The sequence below is a fragment of the Callithrix jacchus genome, chromosome 18 (genome assembly GCF_049354715.1).
Source record: "Callithrix jacchus isolate 240 chromosome 18, calJac240_pri, whole genome shotgun sequence".
Classification (NCBI taxonomy): domain Eukaryota; kingdom Metazoa; phylum Chordata; class Mammalia; order Primates; family Cebidae; genus Callithrix; species Callithrix jacchus.
In genome coordinates, this window is record NC_133519.1 from 8783829 (window position 1) to 8802608 (window position 18780).

Sequence of the window (18780 nt, forward strand, 5' to 3'; positions counted from 1 at the left end):
TTTTTATTATTACTTTTTTGAGATGGAGTCTCATTCTGTTTCCCAGGCTAGAGTGTAGTGGCACAATTTCAATCTTGGCTCACTCCAACCTCCACCTCCCCTGGGTTCAAGCAATTCTCCCGCCTCAGCCTCCCGAATAGCTGGGATTACAAGCGAGCTCCACCACACCCAACTAATTTTCATATTTCTAGTAGACATAGGGTTTCACCATGTTGGCCAGGCTGGTCTCTAACTGCTCACCTCAGGTGATCGGCCTGGCTTGGCCTTCCCAAATCCTGGGATTACAGGCCCGAGTCATCGCACTCGGCCCTAACCAATACTTTAAATTAAGGTATATACATTGTTTTTCTAGACATGTTACAGCTTGTATATGTGCTGGGAAATGTAAAACTCATGTGACTTGCTTTATTGGGATGTTAGGCTTTCTTGCGGTGGCATCACAAACCTGGATGTGTCTGCAGTGTGCCTGACACAGACTGTAGCATTTTTGTAGAATCAAAAGATAAAGCATTTGCACTGGATCAGTACCTGACTGGGTAAACAAATGGTGGTAGAACACCAAGCACTATCACTGACCTCCATGAATGACCAAATCCACCCCCACAGTAAAATACTAATGGATGCCACGAGCAGAGTGCCCTCAACACCAGTTCCCACCGGTGATGGTGGATGCTTAGTAGGACTCAGGTTCACTTGCTCTCAAACCTATTTATGCCAGTTTTGCTTGTTAATATAACATTTAGAAATAATTCAAAATAATGAAAGAGTGAACAGAAACATACCTATGAATATTAAATTCACCACACCGAAATTTCAAGAAAAACAAGTTGCCTTAAAAATATTATGGCTCATGCCTGTAATCCCAGCACTTTGTGAGGCCAGGGCGGGCAGATCATGAGGTCAGAAGTTCAAGACCAGCCTGGCCAACAAGACGAAATCCCTTCTCTACTAAAATACGAAAATTAGCCAGGCATGGTGGTGGGCAACTGTAATCTCAGTTACTCAGGAGGCTGAGGCAGGAGAATCGCTTGAACCTGAGAGGCGGAGGTTGCAGTGAGCTGTGTTCTCATTGTCGAGGGTTGATGGGAGTTTCATTAAGTGCATGGGCCTCTTGGAGTATGGCTCTCTTCTCAAGGTGCTGGAGTGGGTTGGAGCCTCCACTTGACTCCTCGTCCTTCTTGTCAAATTTTTCAACGTGGTGGAGCCAGTGGGACACAGCAGCAACTCAATGCTTGCCAGGTGCGGCACGGAGTGGCGGGGCAACAGAAGTCCTACAGGGACCGTCGATCAAGGATTCTTTAAACAGTATCTAAAATGGCTGACACTAGCCTTTAAGTGCACCAGAATGATCCCCTTATAAATTGTGCTTTTCTCAATAGCTTAAATACTTAGTTACCTTAGTGAAAAGACACTAGCTTAGGCCAGGCACGGTGGTTTATACCTGTAATCCCAACACTGTGGGACACTGGCCACTGAGGTGGGTGGATCCCCGAAGCCCAAGAGTTTGAGACGAACCTGGGCAACATGATAAAACCCTGTCTCTACAAAAAGAAAAAGGAGAAAAACAAAGGTGGTAGAAATATAACACACACAAGAATGATAATCATGAGGACAATCTGTATTCCAGGAGAGTAAGGGAGCCTGTCCATTAGGAAGCCAACTGAAACCTCTCATCCAGTTCACTCCAGGGTGTGGTGTCACAGGCCTGTAGTCCCAGCTACTAGGGAGAATGAGTAAAAGGATTGCTTGAATTCGTGAGGTCAAGGCAGAAGTCAACCTTGGTCATGCCACTGCAGTCCAGCCTGGGTGATAGTGAGACCCTGTCTCAGAAACAAACACAGAAAACCCACAGAAACAAACAGCAACAATTTCAGATTGTCACCTCACTCTGAAATGACTGTGGCAAACACCACTGTGCTATTGGGAAATTAAAAGGAATTTAATTTCTCCTGCTGTCAGCCCGCCCTCCTGCTCTAACAAGTCTGTGATGGGTTAAAATGCCCAAAAGCTGATGTACTCAAATGATAATACACTTTCCTGTTCTGCACCCGCATTTATTTTTGTCTGAGGTCACCATCCAGGTTCTATACATGTCGAAGGGAATGGAGTGATGAAGGGCAGCATCCTTTAGGATGTTTGAATATATATATGGCTCTGAAGAAACCCAACATTGGGCGAGTTCGCTCAAACTTTTCACGAGGCCTGACCACCACTCTATTTTAGATAAAGATTCTATTGGGGCAAAACCTGACAATTATGTGCCTGGCCATCAAAAAGATAACTCCTTGCATTTTGTGGGGAGAACACTTTTGCCTGAAGGGAGTGTTTCTTCCCAGGATTACAAATCTTTCTGTAACCTTAGGGAACATTGCTGATGAAAACCAGGTACGGTGGCTCTGGCCTGTTAGCCCAGTGACGCGGGGGCTGAGGTGGGAGAATCACTTCAGCCCAGGAGTTCGAGGCTGCAGTGAGCTGTGATGGTGCCATTGCTCTCCAGCCTGGGCAACAGAGTCAGACGCTGTCTCTGAAAAGAAAAAGAAAGGAAAATATTGCTGATAAAACTGCGGCCTCCTTTGCAGCTCAACAAAAAGCTATTCACTGGCTAAGGTTGTACTAGATAATCATATGGCTTTAGTGATATATTCAGCTGAGCAGATGTGTGTGGGTGGCAAATACCTTCTGTTGCATATACATAAATATTTCCCATGAAGTAGAACCTTCTCTTGAAAAAATTAGAAAGAAGCCAGTTGGCTATAAGAAATCCCTGAAGAAGAACTGGGATTTGATGTTTTCCCTGCTCTTTTCAGCTGGCTGCCTAATGGAGCAGCTTCCCTTACTGTTCTGGCACACAGGTTCTCTTTGTGATTATCATGCTTGTGTGCATTATATTTCTACTACTCAAATTGTTAATCTTGTGTATTTCTCATTAATTACTTCTTCCGAGAAACTAAATTCGTGGTACTCTGAAGACTAGAGACGTTTCAACAAGTGACAGCAACTATGGAATTGACCGAGATCTCTCTCTTTTTCTTTTTTTTTCCATTCTGTGATGACATGAATTCAGCTACCGGGCGCTGTTAAAACTTCATCAGTGAGAGGACGCCTTTCCTCCCTGGCTCCCGGTGCAGGACAGGAATATCTGGGAATGAGTCTTTCTGGCAAAGAGAAGCACCTTGGCCCTGCTCTTGATTGTCAACACTTTCAAGAAAAGTTTCATCTAAAGGGAGAAAGAGGAAAGAAGAGAACTTTTATGTGAGGAATGTGAGCCTTTTCAAATTCTCAGGCCCAGAGAGGCATTACATTGAGACAGCAACCATGCTCCGCTTTCTTTTTGTACAATGCTGTATTTCAAAACAAAAACAACCAAACCTACAAGGTTCACGAAATTGGACAGTTGTCTTTATGACACCACTACTGGTAAACCAGGAGGACGGCTGGTGTGCAGACATCTGAGCAGCTCCTCTAGTTTCATAGATATAATCTCTCTGATATGCAAGGGCTTCCAATTTTAAGCTCAATGCTACTTCACAAAGAGAACCATGTTTGAAAGGAACCGGTTTTCTGTAATCCTAAACGTTCTAATCTGCGAATTAAAAGCCGTGATTTGAGGACGGTGCACAGGCTTCCAGCTGGCCGCCACTGGCGGAAGTTAAGCAGTCCTTTCTTTGGGGGACACCAGCTGCGGGGGGTCTCGGCGCACCGCCCCAGGGGACAAGGGCGGGAGGGAAAGGAGGGAGAGGCAGAGTCACTGAGTGGTGAGGGAGCTGGTTGGTCGGTTGAGTGGCGGAGGGTGGAGCGGAAGTGTAGACAGCCACTGGGAAAGACAGTCGGTGACATCACGGAGACGGCGACTTCTATGCAGATGAGGCAGCGCAGGGGCTGCTGCTTGGACACCTGCTGCTTTGCCAGGAAGTCTTTTCTGTTTTGTGGGAGCCAGTCCAGGACCACTGGTCGGACCTGAGAGTCCCAGCTGTGTGTCCGGGCTAGGAGGGCTGGCGGTCCGGTGCCCGCGGCAAGTGACCGTGCGTGTAAAGGGTGAGGCGTATGAGGCTGTGGCGGGGCGGAGGCGTGTGAACTCATACTTACCTGGCAGGGGAGATACCATGATCACGAAGGTGGTTTTCCCAGGGCGAGGCTTATCCATTGCACTCCGGATGTGCTGACCCCTGCGATTTCCCCAAATGTGGGAAACTCGACTGCATAATTTGTGGTAGTGGGGGACTGCGTTCGCGCTTTCCCCTGACTTTTCGCTGTACCCAAAGAAAGAAATACAGCAAATTCTCACTAGTTTTCACAATCTGATTTACGTCCAACTGTTCTTGTTTGTAAGGCTGGGAAGCACAACTGTTCTTGTTTGTAAGGCTGGGAAGCACCTAAAACAACGTGTCGCTATTTTTTGTTGGAGAATTAAGGACTGACTGCTTACCGATGGCCTCAGGGCTTCCCTTTTACCTTATCTTCTACCTTCTATTGAGATTGCTCTTTGGCCTGCTGTCTGGGGTCTCACGCTCTGTGAAAACTTTCGTGTTTTTCCTCCTACCCTCTCAGTCACCTTTTAGAGTTCCTGGGATTTCTGTGCTACTGAGGAATGTGTTCTCACCTCAGAGGGCCAGGTGGAAACTACGCAGACGGGCGCTCATCTCTGGGATCTAAGCAGGGCCTTTGAGGCTCTTAGTGTCCCCTTCGGTTGTAGACACATCACGCTTCCTTCGCGTAGGGGAACGGCTCTGCCGCCCAGGTGCCCCTGCGCAGATTCGTGGAGGCCCACAGGTCAGAACCGCAATCTCACCTGTCAGCGGAAATGCGCTGCCATCCTCCCTGAAATAGAAGGCCGGACGTTTGATGAGCCGGGTTCAGTTTCCCTACTATCTCCTGTCGTTTGTCTTTCTTCAGACTTCACCTAAGTGGCACTTTCCTTGCTTGATGGATCGCTTCCACATCCTACATCCATTGCCCGGCAACGTTCTCGACAGCACCCCGACCCATCCCTCCCACCCCCCCGGCCGCCTCTTCCTATTTCTGCCGCCTGTGTCCTCCCCGTCCCTCTTTCTTCAGGCCCTCGCGTATCGCCTTCATGGGCGGAAAATACTTAGCTCTCTCTCAACCTGTGGTGTGCACCTGACACGCATCAGCACCCTGGCAGATTCCTGAATCCCCCTTCTCAAATGGCGTTGTCAGTTCATCTCTTTAACTCCCACGAGTATCTCATTGGTTTTGTCCCTGCTGCATGGACACGAATATTCCACTACACAAGAAAGCCCCAGGCCTGGTGATGGCGCTTCTGGGCATTTTGCCAGCATCTCCTAGGGTGTGTCTTTTGACCCCACCCACTTCTGATTTGTAATGTCCTGCTGAATAGAAACTCCCTGGCCCACACTGAAAAAACAGGGAGGACGGGGTCAGGGTGGGTGCCGGTTGTGGTGGGGGGCGGGGGTGGGACGGCCTATGGCACTGATACATCCGCATGTCCTGAGAAGCCTCTACCATTCCTACCAGGGTGCAGGTGCAGAAACCCTTTGGCTCCAAAGAAAACCGGCGAGAAAGCACAGGATGTTCACGGAGCGTTCAGGACACTGCGAGTGGAAGCCGTATGCCCTACGGACTGATGCAGTTGGATGAAGATGAGCCATTTACTTTTTTTTTTTTTTGAGACGGAGTTTTGCTCTTGTTACCCAGTGCAATGGCGCGATCTCGGCTCACCGCAACCTCCGCCTCCTGGGTTCAGGCAATTCTCCTGCCTCAGCCTCCCGAGTAGCTGGGATTACAGGCACGTGCCACCGTGGCCAGCTAATTTTTTGTATTTTTAGTAGAGACGGGGTTTCACCATGTTGACCAGGATGGTCTCGATCTCTTGACCTCGTGATCCACCCGCCTCGGCCTCCCAAAGTGCTGGGATTACAGGCGTGAGCCACCGCGCCTGGCCGAGCCATTCCCCAGCAGCAGACACTGCCTTGCTCAAACATAAAATACATGAATCAAAACCAAAAGTAACTTTCAGTGCTTTACTGATGAGCAAACAGGTTTTGAGAAGGTTGAAGAAATGTCCCTTATTGGGGGGAAAAGGGGAGGGCCAGTGGGAGGGGGAGGTGGGGAGGGATAGCCTGGGGAGAAATGCCAAATGTGGGTGAAGGGGAAAAGGAAAGCAAAGCACACTGCCATGTGTGTACCTAGCAACTGTCTTGCATGCTCTGCTCATGTACCCCCAAACCTAAAATCCAATAAAAAATTTAAAAGAAATAAATTTAAAAAAAGAGAAATGTCCCTTGTTTCGTGACCATCATCAATAATGTATGCTTCTAGTTTCTGAACAAAAGCAGCCCACGAATCCAGTGGCTAAGAACTGCTCGGATATTGGTTTCCAGGCCCATCAAACATACCGAGGTTCTGACAAAGACGTGGGCTTCTGTCTGCCTTTGGGAAGGCCGATTCCTCAGACAAAAATTTTTAAAAAAAGATTTCTTCTTGAAAGCATTAATGATCAAAAGCTTAGGGTGTCCCTCTTTGCCAGAAAGTCTCATTCCCTGATAGCCATCCCACACGGGACGGGAAAAAAGGAGCCGCCGCCTCTCTGAGGAATTTTTAAGAGTGCCTAAAAGTCCAATGGAAAGGGCATTACACCAGGTGCGGGGCTCACACCTGTAATCCCAGTACCTGACGAGGCCGAGGTGGGTGGATCACCTGAGTCCTGGAGTTCCAGACCAGCCTGGGCAACATGGCAAAACCAGACCTCTACTGCAAAACAAAAATTAACCAGCTACTCAGGAGGCTGAGGCATAAGCATCATTTAAACCTGGGAAGCGGAAGTTGTAATGAGTTAAGATTGCACCACTGCACTCCCTCCAGCCTGGGTGATAAAGTGAGACTCTCTCTCAAAAAGAAGAGCATCACAGTGAACAGAGAAGAGAGAAGAAAGAGAGAGAGAGGCCTCTCTGATAGCAGATAGAGAGACCTCGGATTCTGATAACAGAATGTCCAACGGAAACAAGGTTTTGAAGTTAACGAACAGCAAATCACACTATAAAACCACTGCAAAGCTTTGTACTTTAGCAAAAAGGAAAAAATTGTCTACTCTTTATACAGCAAAAGATCAGGGAAAAGCGCGAACGCAGTCCCCCACTACCACAAATTATGCAGTCGAGTTTCCCACATTTGGGGAAATCGCAGGGGTCAGCACATCCGGAGTGCAATGGATAAGCCTCGCCCTGGGAAAACCACCTTCGTGATCATGGTATCTCCCCTGCCAGGTAAGTATGAGTTCACACGCCTCCGCCCCGCCACAGCCTCATACTCCTCACCCTTTACACGCACGGTCACTTGCCGCGGGCACCGGACCCCCAGCCCTCCTAGCCCGGACACACAGCTGGGACTCTCAGGTCCGACCAGTGGTCCTGGACTGGCTCCCACAAAACAGAAAAGACTCCTGGCAAAGCAGCAGGTGTCCAAGCAGCAGCCCCTGCGCTGCCTCATCTGCATAGAAGGCGCCGTCTCCGTGATGTCACCGACAGTGCCTTCCCAGTCCCGTCTGCTCCTCCGCCACTCAGCCTACCAACCCGCTGCCGGAGCCGGCGGGGAAGTGACGTCGGCCTCTCAGTTCCCTCCCTCCCGCCCCCGGTCTGTTCTCTCCCAAAGAAGCAGGTCCTCATCCTATGTTATCAAGCACCCTTTCGGCGGCCAGCTGGACCCTGCGCACCCTTCTTCAAAGAATGGCTTTTAATTTGCAGACTAGAACGTTTAGGATTACAAGGAAAACTGGTTCTTTTCACATATGATTATCCTGGTGATGTAGCATTCCCCTTTAAATTGAAAGTCCTTCAATATCAAAGAGAACCCGTGTTTCAATAAGCAACCACCAATGACAGCACAAGAAAACCACTGCAAATCCTAATGCCTTCGCCTTGATTTAATGTGTGTTTACCTTTAGAGGATTCCTTTAGAAAAGTGTCTCTAACTGATTGGAGTTCAGGAATTCCTCCATTTTTGTTTCTGTCTTATTGTCTTCAGTTAAGTTTATGCACTATTAAATGAAATATTAGTAAAATAAAAATAGAGTCTAAGCTCAATTTTACAAAAACATATTTATATATGGCCTTCTTTATTGATTTTCTTCTGCGGGGGTGGGCAGGGGGCAGTCTAGCTAAAACATACATTCTTCTCTCTGTAGATACAGCAGAAGAACACGACTCCATCAGCGTTGCCCCAATGTTAACAAAAGTGATTTTGAACTTAAGGTGATCAGAAATCTTATATATCTGTACTTTTTCTGTACTGTTGGTATGTCTATGCTAAGCATGTATGATTTTTAAAAAGTAACTTTAAATGGTTTGGAATAAAAGTATGTACATGTGCGAATAGTACTTAATTCCAGGTAGTGGAAATATGGATGACTGGTTATTTTTGTCTTTCTGTATCTTATATTTTTAAATGGAAAATCTCAATGACCTGGAAGTGAACGAACAGATTAGACATGGAAGGGGTGTGGGGCAGGTGAGAGGAACATGTGAAGGGAGGACAAACCCGGTTCTGGCAGGAATCGTGTTTAAGTTGAAGGTTTCTGGGGAGCAGTTGTTGGGAGAGAAGGATATGGGGGGACAGGAGAATCATGAAAATATTTAGGACAGTGTACTGCCTGTCATCATTTTTCCTCCTTTTGCATTTCTTCAAAAGAAATACACGGACTTACATTTCTTTTCAAGCATATGTACCATTTGTGTTTTTCTTTTATTAATGAAACTGGTGGGTTTATCTTGCTGGTTGCCCAGAAAAGTCAATGGAGCTGAGAACAGCAGGCTTCCTGCAATAGGGAAAGGATCTAATGCATGCAGAGCCAGCCAAGCAACAGGACAGAGGTTCATTATTAATCCAGTCTGTCCCCCTCACACCCCCACCCCCACCGCAAATTCAGAGACTAGGGTTTTTTAAAGAATAGTTTGGCAGGCAGAGGGCTAGGGAATGGGGAAAGCCAATTGGTTGGGTTGGGGGTGAGGTCACAGGGAGTTGAAGCTTGTCTTCTTGCCCTGAGTCAGTCCCTGGGTGGTGGCCACAGGACCAGATGAGCCAGTTCACCTGTCTGGGTAGCACCAGCTAGTTCATCATAAGGCAGGGTCTGAAAAATACCTTGAATGCCAATCTTAGTTTTATATGAATGATGTTATTTATAGGCACAAATGGGGAGCTTAGGAATCTTGTGGCTTCTGGCTGCATGGCTCCTGAGCCGTAATGTTCAATCTTATGTCTAATTTTTTAGCTTTGCTAAGGAGCTCTGATGCCCAAGAAAGGAAGGAGTTTGTCTCAGGAAGGGGCTGTTACCATCTTTGTTTCAGACTTAGACTTGGAAGTAAATTTCTCCCATATTTGGCCTGGCCTATGCCCAGGAATAGCCAAGGGCAGGTTGAAGGTTAGAAGCAAGGTGCAGTGCTCAGGGTCACTTAGCCGGGGAAGGAGGGTTTGAAAGTAGGAATCTGAACTGAAGGCAGCCTGGCTCCAGAAGGCATTCTCAGAACCACTGCGTTTATACTGCTCCTGACGAAAGTGCCCTTGCAAAAACTATGACAGTGAGAAAAACTTGACATAGGAAAAGTATAACTGTCAAAGAAATCTGACCTGTGTGACCCTGAGCAGGTTAATTAACATCTCTGCATCCCAGTCCTCTCATGTGGAAGATGAAGATGATGGTGCAGCCTTGGCCTGTAAGGACTAAACAATCACACGCACTCATCCGCTGTGCCTGCCATGTGGCACTTTGCAGATCAGGCACAGTCGGGAGGTGTGGATCTATTACTCCTTTGCATGTTAGCTCTTGTAGTTTCCTGCAGCAGTGCAAAGAGCAGACGTGGCCAGGTACAGGCACTCATGCCTGTAATCCCAGCACTTTGAAAGGCTGAGGTGGGCAGAAAACCTGAGGTCAGGAGTCCGAGACTAGCCTGGCCATCACGGCGAAACTCCATCTCTACTAAAAATACAAAAATTAGCTCCCCATTGTGGTGCATCTGTAATCCCAGTGACTCGGGAGGCTGAGGCAGAAGAATCACTTGAACCGAGGAGGCAGAGGTTGCAGTGAGCTGTGATTGCACCACTATCACTATACCCTGTTTGATAGAGCGAGTCTCATCTCCAAAAAAACAAATAGAAAGAGGAGATGTGATGAAAACCAGCTGTGTTGAAGTCACAGCAGTGATACTTTCCAGTGGCCGTGCACCCTCCCAGGGAGACTGCAGCAATCCTCTCACCAGCAGTGATCTCCTGGGGGGAGGTCCCAGGAAGGCCCTCAATCTTCAGCAGGTTTGACCCTCAAGGACCTTCAGGGAATGAGCTATAGAAGTGTTTCTCTGACTGTGCACGGTGGCTCATGCCTGTAATCCCAGCACTTTGAGAGGCCAAGGTGGGAGGATCACCTGAGGTCAGGAGTTCAACACCAGCCTGACCAACATGGAGAAACCCCGTCTCTACTAAAAATACAAAATTAGCTGGGCATGGTGGTGCATGCCTGTAATCCCAGCTACCTTGGAGGCTGAGGCAGGAGAATCACTTGAACCCGGGAGGTGGACGTTATGGTGAGCCAAGATCACACCATTGCCCTTTAGCCTGGGCAACAAGTGAAACTTGGTCTCAAAAAGCAAAACAAAACCAAACCAAACCCTATTTCTCTCTGGGAGGAACTGGGAGTTTATTAGCTCATCTGAAGGAAATCAGTGATTCGATTTCTTGCATCAAATCAGCCTCAATAAAATTTTTATAGTTTTAAAGTGGAAGACATTTGTGCCCGTAGGGGAGGAAATATGACTTTTCCTCGCCCAGCCTAGGTTCACTGCTGAGACCCTTAAAGCAAAAGACAGACTAACAAGAGAAGAGCATACCTAGTTATTTAATGTCAGTTTCACATGACGGGAGCGCCTTCCAAAGGAAATGAAGGCCCATGGAAACAGCTAAACCTCAGGATTTTTTTCTTTAACAGTAGGTTAGATGAAGAGTGGATAGTCATAGAGAAGTGTGAAGGAATGAAAAGAGTACGATGTGGGGAACCCCCTGTAGAGGTACTGAGGAAGGAGAGCTAAGCAGAATCCTGGCACAATTAAGGCCTGGAGAATATCTCAGTTTACAGAAATAGGGCTTGGAGAATATCTCAGTTTATAGTGTTACTGCTCAGTTATTTCCCTTTGTACAATCCTCTCTATATAATCATATATTAGTTCATAGAATGAGTGCCTAAAGAATATCTTACCATTCAGTTATTTCCATATATATAAAATGATATCTTAGTTTATAATCGGAGGAATGCCTAGAGTGGACACAGTGCACAGCATGATTTAAGGAATAAGCAGCCTATAATCGGAGGAATGCGTAGAGCAGACACAGTGCACAGCATGATTTAAGGGAAGAGCAGTTACACCAGGACAAGAATCCATGGCCCAGGGGGCAGCGTTCAGTATCGTAAAGATACCCACTGTATGGGAGGCTTGGGGCGAGAGCCACTCCTCCTGATAAGGAGTTGTAGGACCTTGCTCCAGTTCTTGTGGGAGGCTGCCCTCAGACCAGCAATCGCACCTTGGCGACTGTGAACTTTACCAGTTCTTGTTACTGTGCTGCTTGAAAAGCATTCCCCTATAGAACTCATTGGAAGCTGCCACCAGGTGGTGTAGACCCTGACAGCTCTGTCACTGCTGTGTGACTTAAAGTACCCTCCTATAAATCTTCTTAGTAGCTTGCCCATACATAGAGGTATTGCACGCTGTACCCTCTTCACTGTGCATAGCCCATCTCCATGCCTCAGTGACCTAATGGGGTGGACTCCATACTGCACATGCCCTTGCCTCAATGACCTAATGGGAATGGACTCCCTGCTGTGCACTGTCCACCTCCCAGCCTAGGTGACCGAATAGGGGTGGATCCCTTGTTTTATTGCTCATGACCCTATCACTATCCTTAAAGATGACGTCACTCACTGCCCTGCCCCCTAACCTATAAACAATAAATACTCACACTTCTGGACATTTGGGGCCTCGCCTGACTCCACTCATAGGTGGCGTGGCTCCCCGAGCCCAGCTGCATTTTCCTTGTACTTCTGTGTCCTGTGTCTTTATTTCTCTGATCCTGTGCCTCAGCACAGCATAAGGGACAATCCACGACCCTGTGGGCCATCACTCCCACAGTACCATCTAATGGTAATAAGCTGGGGGAAACATAGCCAGGCCTATACATTCAGACTCTTCTCTGTGTCCCTGTATCTTCAGACACAGTGATGCACATTTCCTCTGGGTACAGAGACGGCACCTCTCACATGAGAGCCTTATGATTGGCTTCAAGGAAGAAGGGCAGGGGGAGGTGACAGTGGCCTTCCTGCTTCTGTTGTTTTCTCAAATCCCTTTAGTATAAAATATGTAAGAGCTCAAGGTGTCATATTTTGGAGTAGCGTGTCTGGAACCCCATCATTTACATGCTACAAAACCCAGAATCTTTGAGAAGTGATACATATGACTGTAAAATATTTAAATGCAAAATACAAATGATGGCTGGGCACGCAGGCCAGCACTTAATCCCAGCACTTTGGGAGGCCCAGGCAGGCAGATCACTTGAGTCCAGGAGTTCGAGACCAGCCTGGCCAACATGGCAAAACCCCCATCACTATAAAATACACAAAAATTAGCTGGACACCGTGTTGTATACCTGTGATCCCAGCTGCTTGAGGAGGGTGGGCTGAGGATCAACTTAAACATCATCATGTGTAAAAACAAATGTTTTATTTTTTCCTTTAAGTTTAGACAAGTGAAGCAGTGGGAGTGGGGAAGGAACAAAGAAATCTGTAAGGAATTGTGATCAGTTGCTTGTAAACACGAGTGATCTGCATGCACTATACACTGTTATGAAGGTCTCACACGCTGCAAAGCTGGTGGTGAGCAGCAGCAGTGACGGCAGCGTCCTGGCCCCGCCCGCACTTCTCTCTAGGGATAGCAACTTTCAATGCACCTGCTCCTCTTTCACTGTGCAATTTTCCATCCCAGGCCCTTCAGTCCAGCCTGCAAGGGGAAACAGCGTGTGTGTGTGTTTTCCTTCCTCCCGGTCCACTCCAAGGAGCCAACAAGGCACCTCTCTCCCACCCCACACCTCACCTCCCCACATCCTCCAAACTGACTGCCTCAAAGACTTCGGTGTTTTTCAGTCCTTTGTAACTGCTGAAAATTCTCATATTTTCAAAATATGAAAATCAGAGCGATGGTCCTGAGCGCCTGGAGGGACATCTTAGCGCGCTCTCAACGCCCACCATGAGCCTCATCCGAAGTGTTCTACTGCGCAGAAGAAAACATTTTTGCATCTGTCTGGTCCTAAGGCGTCCTCTTCTCCTTGGGGCTGGGGTCCTGGCCGGTCGAGGGGGAGCCCGGCGTCTGACACTCATCCCTCTGGGCTGCTCAGCCTCCTCTTCCCTGTGGCCCTGCGGGAGCTCCCTCCAGGCTGCGGAGGATCAGGACCAGGGCTTCCAGTCCGCGAGCTTAAGAGGCCGCTGCGCGGATTTCTCTTTCCAGCTGAGATCCTGGGACCAAAGAATGAGATTTCCAGACTCAGCTTCCAAAGCTTAGTGAAACAGCGACAAAGAGCCCGCAATAGAGACGTGGGAGCTAGAAATTCGGCAAAAAAAAATCTAAATATGAAGAACAGAGCAAATTAACATTCGGAATAGGATGGGCCACCTGAATAAAACACTATTACTCCTAAGGTAGGTCTCCAGCCATCGACCCTATACCCAGACACAATCACCAACGACTGACTGAGCTATCCTCATCAAACTTTCATGCCACTGTTTCTTACCAAAAAGACAAAGGGTGCCATTATGAGATGTTCTGGGTGAAAGGCATCTCCGGGTCTAGGATCGAGGCGAGGCAGCCATTTCAGTGGCGGAGACCTCTCACCCCAAAACCCAGGGTCACGGGGTGGGGCTTCCTGGGTCGCTGGGGCACTGGCTGTGGGCTCTGGCCCCTCCCATTGCACGGGCCAAGAGGCCCGCTCAGGACGGGGACCCTCCAGGCTTGGTGACTCCCATTGGATGCTTTGGCAATTTCCCTGTGGATCAGGCCACTGTGAGAACCCAGTTTTTGGGACCTGGTCCCCTGAGGAGGGGATAGGAGAGCGCAAGTGACATCACCGGGGACGCATTGCAAGTCGGGAGCAGGAGGGACGTGGGGAGTTGCAACAGCCCGCACCCTGCGGGGAACCCTCCCAGGACCCAAACCTTTCCCTCCTCTGACCCAGGACTTGGAACAAAGGGCAAACGGAATCCACACCCCTTTCCCTTTATCTTTGAGGCGGAGTTTGCCTCCTGGGACGCCTTCCGGCTCCAGTATAAAAGACCAGCTTCCGTGTACAGCTAACGACAAGGTCCCACCGAGATTTGAACTCGGATCGCTGGATTCAGAGTCCAGAGTGCTCACCATTACACCATGGAACCGCCTGTCCGGAGCACTCTCGGTTATTGGCATTTGCAGGTGAATTCTCAGCCTCCAGGGTCACCAGAATTTCCTTCGCAGCTGTTTTCTTCTGGTCACACAGGACCTGAGTACCTTTAACTGCAATAGGAGGAGTCGCCCCAGACGTGCTTCTCTCTGCTCTTCTCTTTCGGTTTCTATCTCAGAGAATGAGATTAAGCACCTCTTGGGATCAGGACCCGGAAGAGCTATATTTACGCCTCCACAAAAGCCGCCAGTTCGCCCGAGTTGCCAGTTTCCTGCCCCGACGTGAAAATTCGGCCGAGCCCCCCACCCGCTGGGGTCTCTTTCTTTTTCTTTGCAACTGACCTCTTCCCTTTGTGCATGGAGCACCGCTGAGCATTTCCAGAACGGGATTGGGAGTATGCGGGGGTTTCTGCCCTCCTTCTGCCTTCTCCTCGTCCCCCTTCTCCTCCTCCTGTCATTCCATTTCCAACCCCCTCCTGCTCCCTGTCTTCCTCGCAGCCCCCCACACCCATTTTCCCAGCCCCTCCAGCTCTCTGTCCATCCTGCCTCCTCCTCCTCCTCCTCCTCCTCCTCCTCCTCCTCCTCCTCCTCCTCCACTCCCTCTGGCCCCCATTCCTCTTCCTTCTCCAGGCTCCCACCCTCCCCACCACCGACCTCCCACGCAGCCGACACTCACAGGAAAGCCCACCACGGTCGGAGAGGAAGCGGAGGACGACGTTCCTAGTCGGGACATTTGGGGATCTTCACTGGTGAGTGTGAGTGCAGCGGCGCCGACAGAGGCGATGAGCGTCAGCCAGTCCTCAAGGCCTGGGCAGGACGGCAGATCCAAGGCCACCCACACCTGGGGCGACCCAAAAGCGTCCTGCTCCGGTTCCAGAAGGCGGAACCCAATCGCCGAAGTCCGAGGAGACTGACGGCAGCGGGAGCCATTTTCTTCGCAAGTCCAGTTCCAAGTGGAAGCATCATGGCGTCTCCTTGGAGCCACCACGACGTCAAGACACAGGGATTAGCATCACCCAGGACTCAGCCAGTGCCCTGGACGCCTGGCCAGGGCCTGTGCAGAGACAAGCTGGGCGTGGGGCCCATTTCCCCCAGGCAGAGGCTCCTGGGGGTGTGGGCGCTCACACGAGATTGCCCCGTCCATCCTCCTGAGGCCGTGTGGAGCCTCAGCACTGGGCCCTTGGCCTTCACCCGGGGATGCCACCAGCTCCGGCTGTTCAGGGCTTCCAGTGAGCTCTCCAAGGCTCTGATTTTTGAATCATTCTATTTGGTGCACCAACAGCTGCCTCCCACCAAGTGAGCAGACCTGAAGGGCCGCCAGATCCAAAAGGTGAAATCACAAGGCATTGCCAGCTACATAGGGACAGCGTCTCCTCTCTATTATGATTTAGATTGAAAGGGAAGATGTCATGGTCCCTAAATATCACAGCAGGACCAGGGCAGGGCACCCACGACCTGCAGCGCCCTTGCCCCTGGTTAGGTGTAAGTTATTTTACTTGAGCAGACAAGTGTTCTCTTCTGCATTTTTCCTCAGTGGCTAGATCTGCCTCTCCCGATCTCTCTCTGTCTCTGTCTCTGTCTCTGTCTCTCTCTCTCTCGTCCTGAGCCCCCTCATTCTCTACCCACCTTTATTTTCTCTCTCTCTTTCCACTCTGCCGCCCCACTGCCACCTGCTTTCTCCTGTTCAGCTTTCATGGTTCCCCCCTTGCCTGCCCACTGGCACCCCCACACTAACGCTGCTGCACTGTCCTGGGTGGGGAGATGTGTGTGGTTGTGGCTGGTGCCTGCCAGACATGTCCAGGGTGGGCAAACATGGTGCAGCTGCCCGTATAATGGTTTGAAAGAATGGCCACCTTCTAGAGCCTTTCACATCTCACAATCTGGGATCTTTTGGGACTAGGAAGTTCCGGGCCACAGTGGAATTCTTGTCCTCCAGGGCCGTGTGGGAGATGCCTCCTCTCACTGAGCTGTCGTGGTGTGGCTATGAAGTGCCAGGCCCTGCTCTGGGATAGGGATATCACTGTGAGCAAGTCTCAAGTCATGACTCATGGAGTGGGTCTGAAGCCCACCTCTGCAGGCGTCGAGAGGTGTCGGAGAGAAAGGGACACTGCCAGTTTGCGTCCTTCCCAGGTGGCTACTCATTGGGTCCTGGGGAAGTAGGAGCCAGTGCAAGGAGAGAGGCCCAGTGAGAAAGCAGTGAGAAAGCAAATGGACAACATGAGACCTGGGACTGAGGCCCACACCCACGATGGGGTGGCTTCCGAAGCAGGCAAGGGGCAGCGGGGAAGGCCTTGGCCTGGTGTGCTGGTGTCCGGTGCCCCGGCTCCTTCATGTGGATGTCCAAACTTACCCAAAGGCCAGATTCAGTATCTCTGTTCCCAGTGAATTCTGAATGTGTCCTTAGAGGAGAAAGGAGATGTTGGGGAGCAGCTTCTCACCCCATTCTAACTGCATTTGATGTTACAGTATAATTTCTCTGTGCTATAATTAGTTAGCATGTGGCCATGAACGGAAAGGATTAATGATTTAAGCCCATTCCCAGATATTCTAGTCTTTACCTAAGTTCCCTCCCTTCCTTCCTTTCTCCCTCTCTCCCTTTTTTCCTTCCCTTTCTTTCTTTCTTTTTAAAATGGAGTCTCTCTCTGACACCAGGCTGGAGTGCAGTAGCATGATCTCAGCTCACTACAACCTCCACCTCCCTGGTTCCAGAAATTCTTCTGCCTCAGCCTCCCAAGTAGGTGGGACTACAGGACAGCGCCACCATGCCCAGCTAATTTTTGTATTTTTAAGTAGAGACAGGTTTTCAACATATTGGCCTGGCTGGTCTTGAACTCCTGACCTCAGGCGATTTGCCCACCTTGGCCTCCCAAAGTGCTGGGATTACAGGTGTGAGCCACTGCTCCCAGCTTCCCTTTCTTTTTAAATAGACCACTTTGCTCTGAAACCTAAGTTCTTTTTGTGACTTCTAATTCTCTCTCAGAATTTGCTGAAATCTCTGAGGCTACCTTTATCTTTCAGTCAGGGAGCTTATTCTGTAGGCTGCGGCTCCTCCCTGTCTCCTCCTTTGATCTGTGGTTCCAAGTATTTGCCAAGTTCTGCCTTCCAAGCTGGTTTCTCCCTGTCCTTACCAGAACCTGCACTGTCTGCAGTGCTGATGCCACTATGACCTAGCTGATCTGCCCTCTGGATTCCAGGGGCACACCAGGGACAGACATTGAAATCTTCAACTGCTCTGACTCCAGGTTGTGCATCTCAAGGCCCAGTATTAACCACACAATATCAGGATGCCGCCAAAGACTGGATTGGGAGCCTTCACATTCTAATTTAGAAAGCTTTATAGATGTTACTTTATAGAACAGTTCTAGGCTTACAGATGAATTGAGCAGAGACTGTAGAGAGTTCCCATGTGCCTCCCTGTCCTTCAATACACAATTTCCCCCATTAGTGTCTTGCAATAGTGTGGCACATTTGTTACACTGGATAAACCAATATTGATCATTATACTTAACTAAAGTTTATAGTTTACATTAAGGGTTCCATCTTTGATCTTTTTTTCTTTTTTAACAATTCTGTGGGTTTTTAAATTGCACGGTGTCATGAATCCCCAATGCAGTCTCATATGTCATAGTTTCACTGCTGAAAACTCCCTGTGCTTCACGAATCCATCCCTCCTTTCCTCCTTCACCCTTGGCAACCACTGATCATTTACTGTATCTTTTTGACTTTCTCAGAATGTCCTACCGTTGGAATCATAGGGTATGTAGGTTTTCAGACTGGCTTCTTTCAAGCGTTATCAATTGAACATTCCTTTATGTCTTTTCATTGCTCGATAGCTCATTTCTTTTCATCACTGACTAGCCTTCCAGTGTATGGATACAGCACAATTGTGTTTGTCCATTCGCTTGTGGAGAAGCACATCTTGGTTACTTCTAGTTTTTGCTGAGAATAAGTAAAACTGCTGTAAATATTTGTGTGCAGGTTTTTGAGTGAATGTAAGTTTTCCTCTCATTTGGCTAATCAGACTGCCATTGCGAGATTATATAGCAAGACTATGTTTAGCTTTAAAAAAAACCTCCCAAACTATTTTCCAAAGTGATTGTACTATCTTGCATTTCTACCAACAATCAGAGTTCCTGTCGCTCTGTTTGTGTGACAGCTTTTGAGATTGTCACTTTTTAGATTTTAGCCACTCTAATAGGTGTGATCTGTTACCTCATTGTTTTCACAAGCAATGTTCTGATGACAAATGACTTTGAGTTGCTCTTTCATATACCTATTTGCTGTCTGTGTATCTTTTGGGTGAGGTGTTCAGATCTTTTGCCCACTTTTAAATTGGGTTGTT

The 18780-nt window shown here is 48.8% G+C and overlaps 3 non-coding genes across 3 annotated transcripts; 1 reads left to right on the forward strand and 2 right to left on the reverse strand.

Moving 5' to 3' along the window:
- The first annotated feature begins 4078 nt into the window (after positions 1 to 4078).
- LOC118149379 (U1 spliceosomal RNA) lies at positions 4079 to 4242 on the forward strand. Its single transcript, XR_004736756.3, has one exon. It is a non-coding gene; the product is annotated as a U1 spliceosomal RNA (small nuclear RNA).
- A 2846-nt stretch (positions 4243 to 7088) lies between these two features.
- On the reverse strand, positions 7089 to 7252 carry LOC144580292 (U1 spliceosomal RNA). The gene has a single exon (XR_013529585.1). It is a non-coding gene; the product is annotated as a U1 spliceosomal RNA (small nuclear RNA).
- A 7110-nt stretch (positions 7253 to 14362) lies between these two features.
- On the reverse strand, positions 14363 to 14434 carry TRNAQ-CUG (transfer RNA glutamine (anticodon CUG)). The gene has a single exon. It is a non-coding gene; the product is annotated as a tRNA-Gln (tRNA).
- Between the last annotated feature and the right edge of the window lie 4346 nt (positions 14435 to 18780).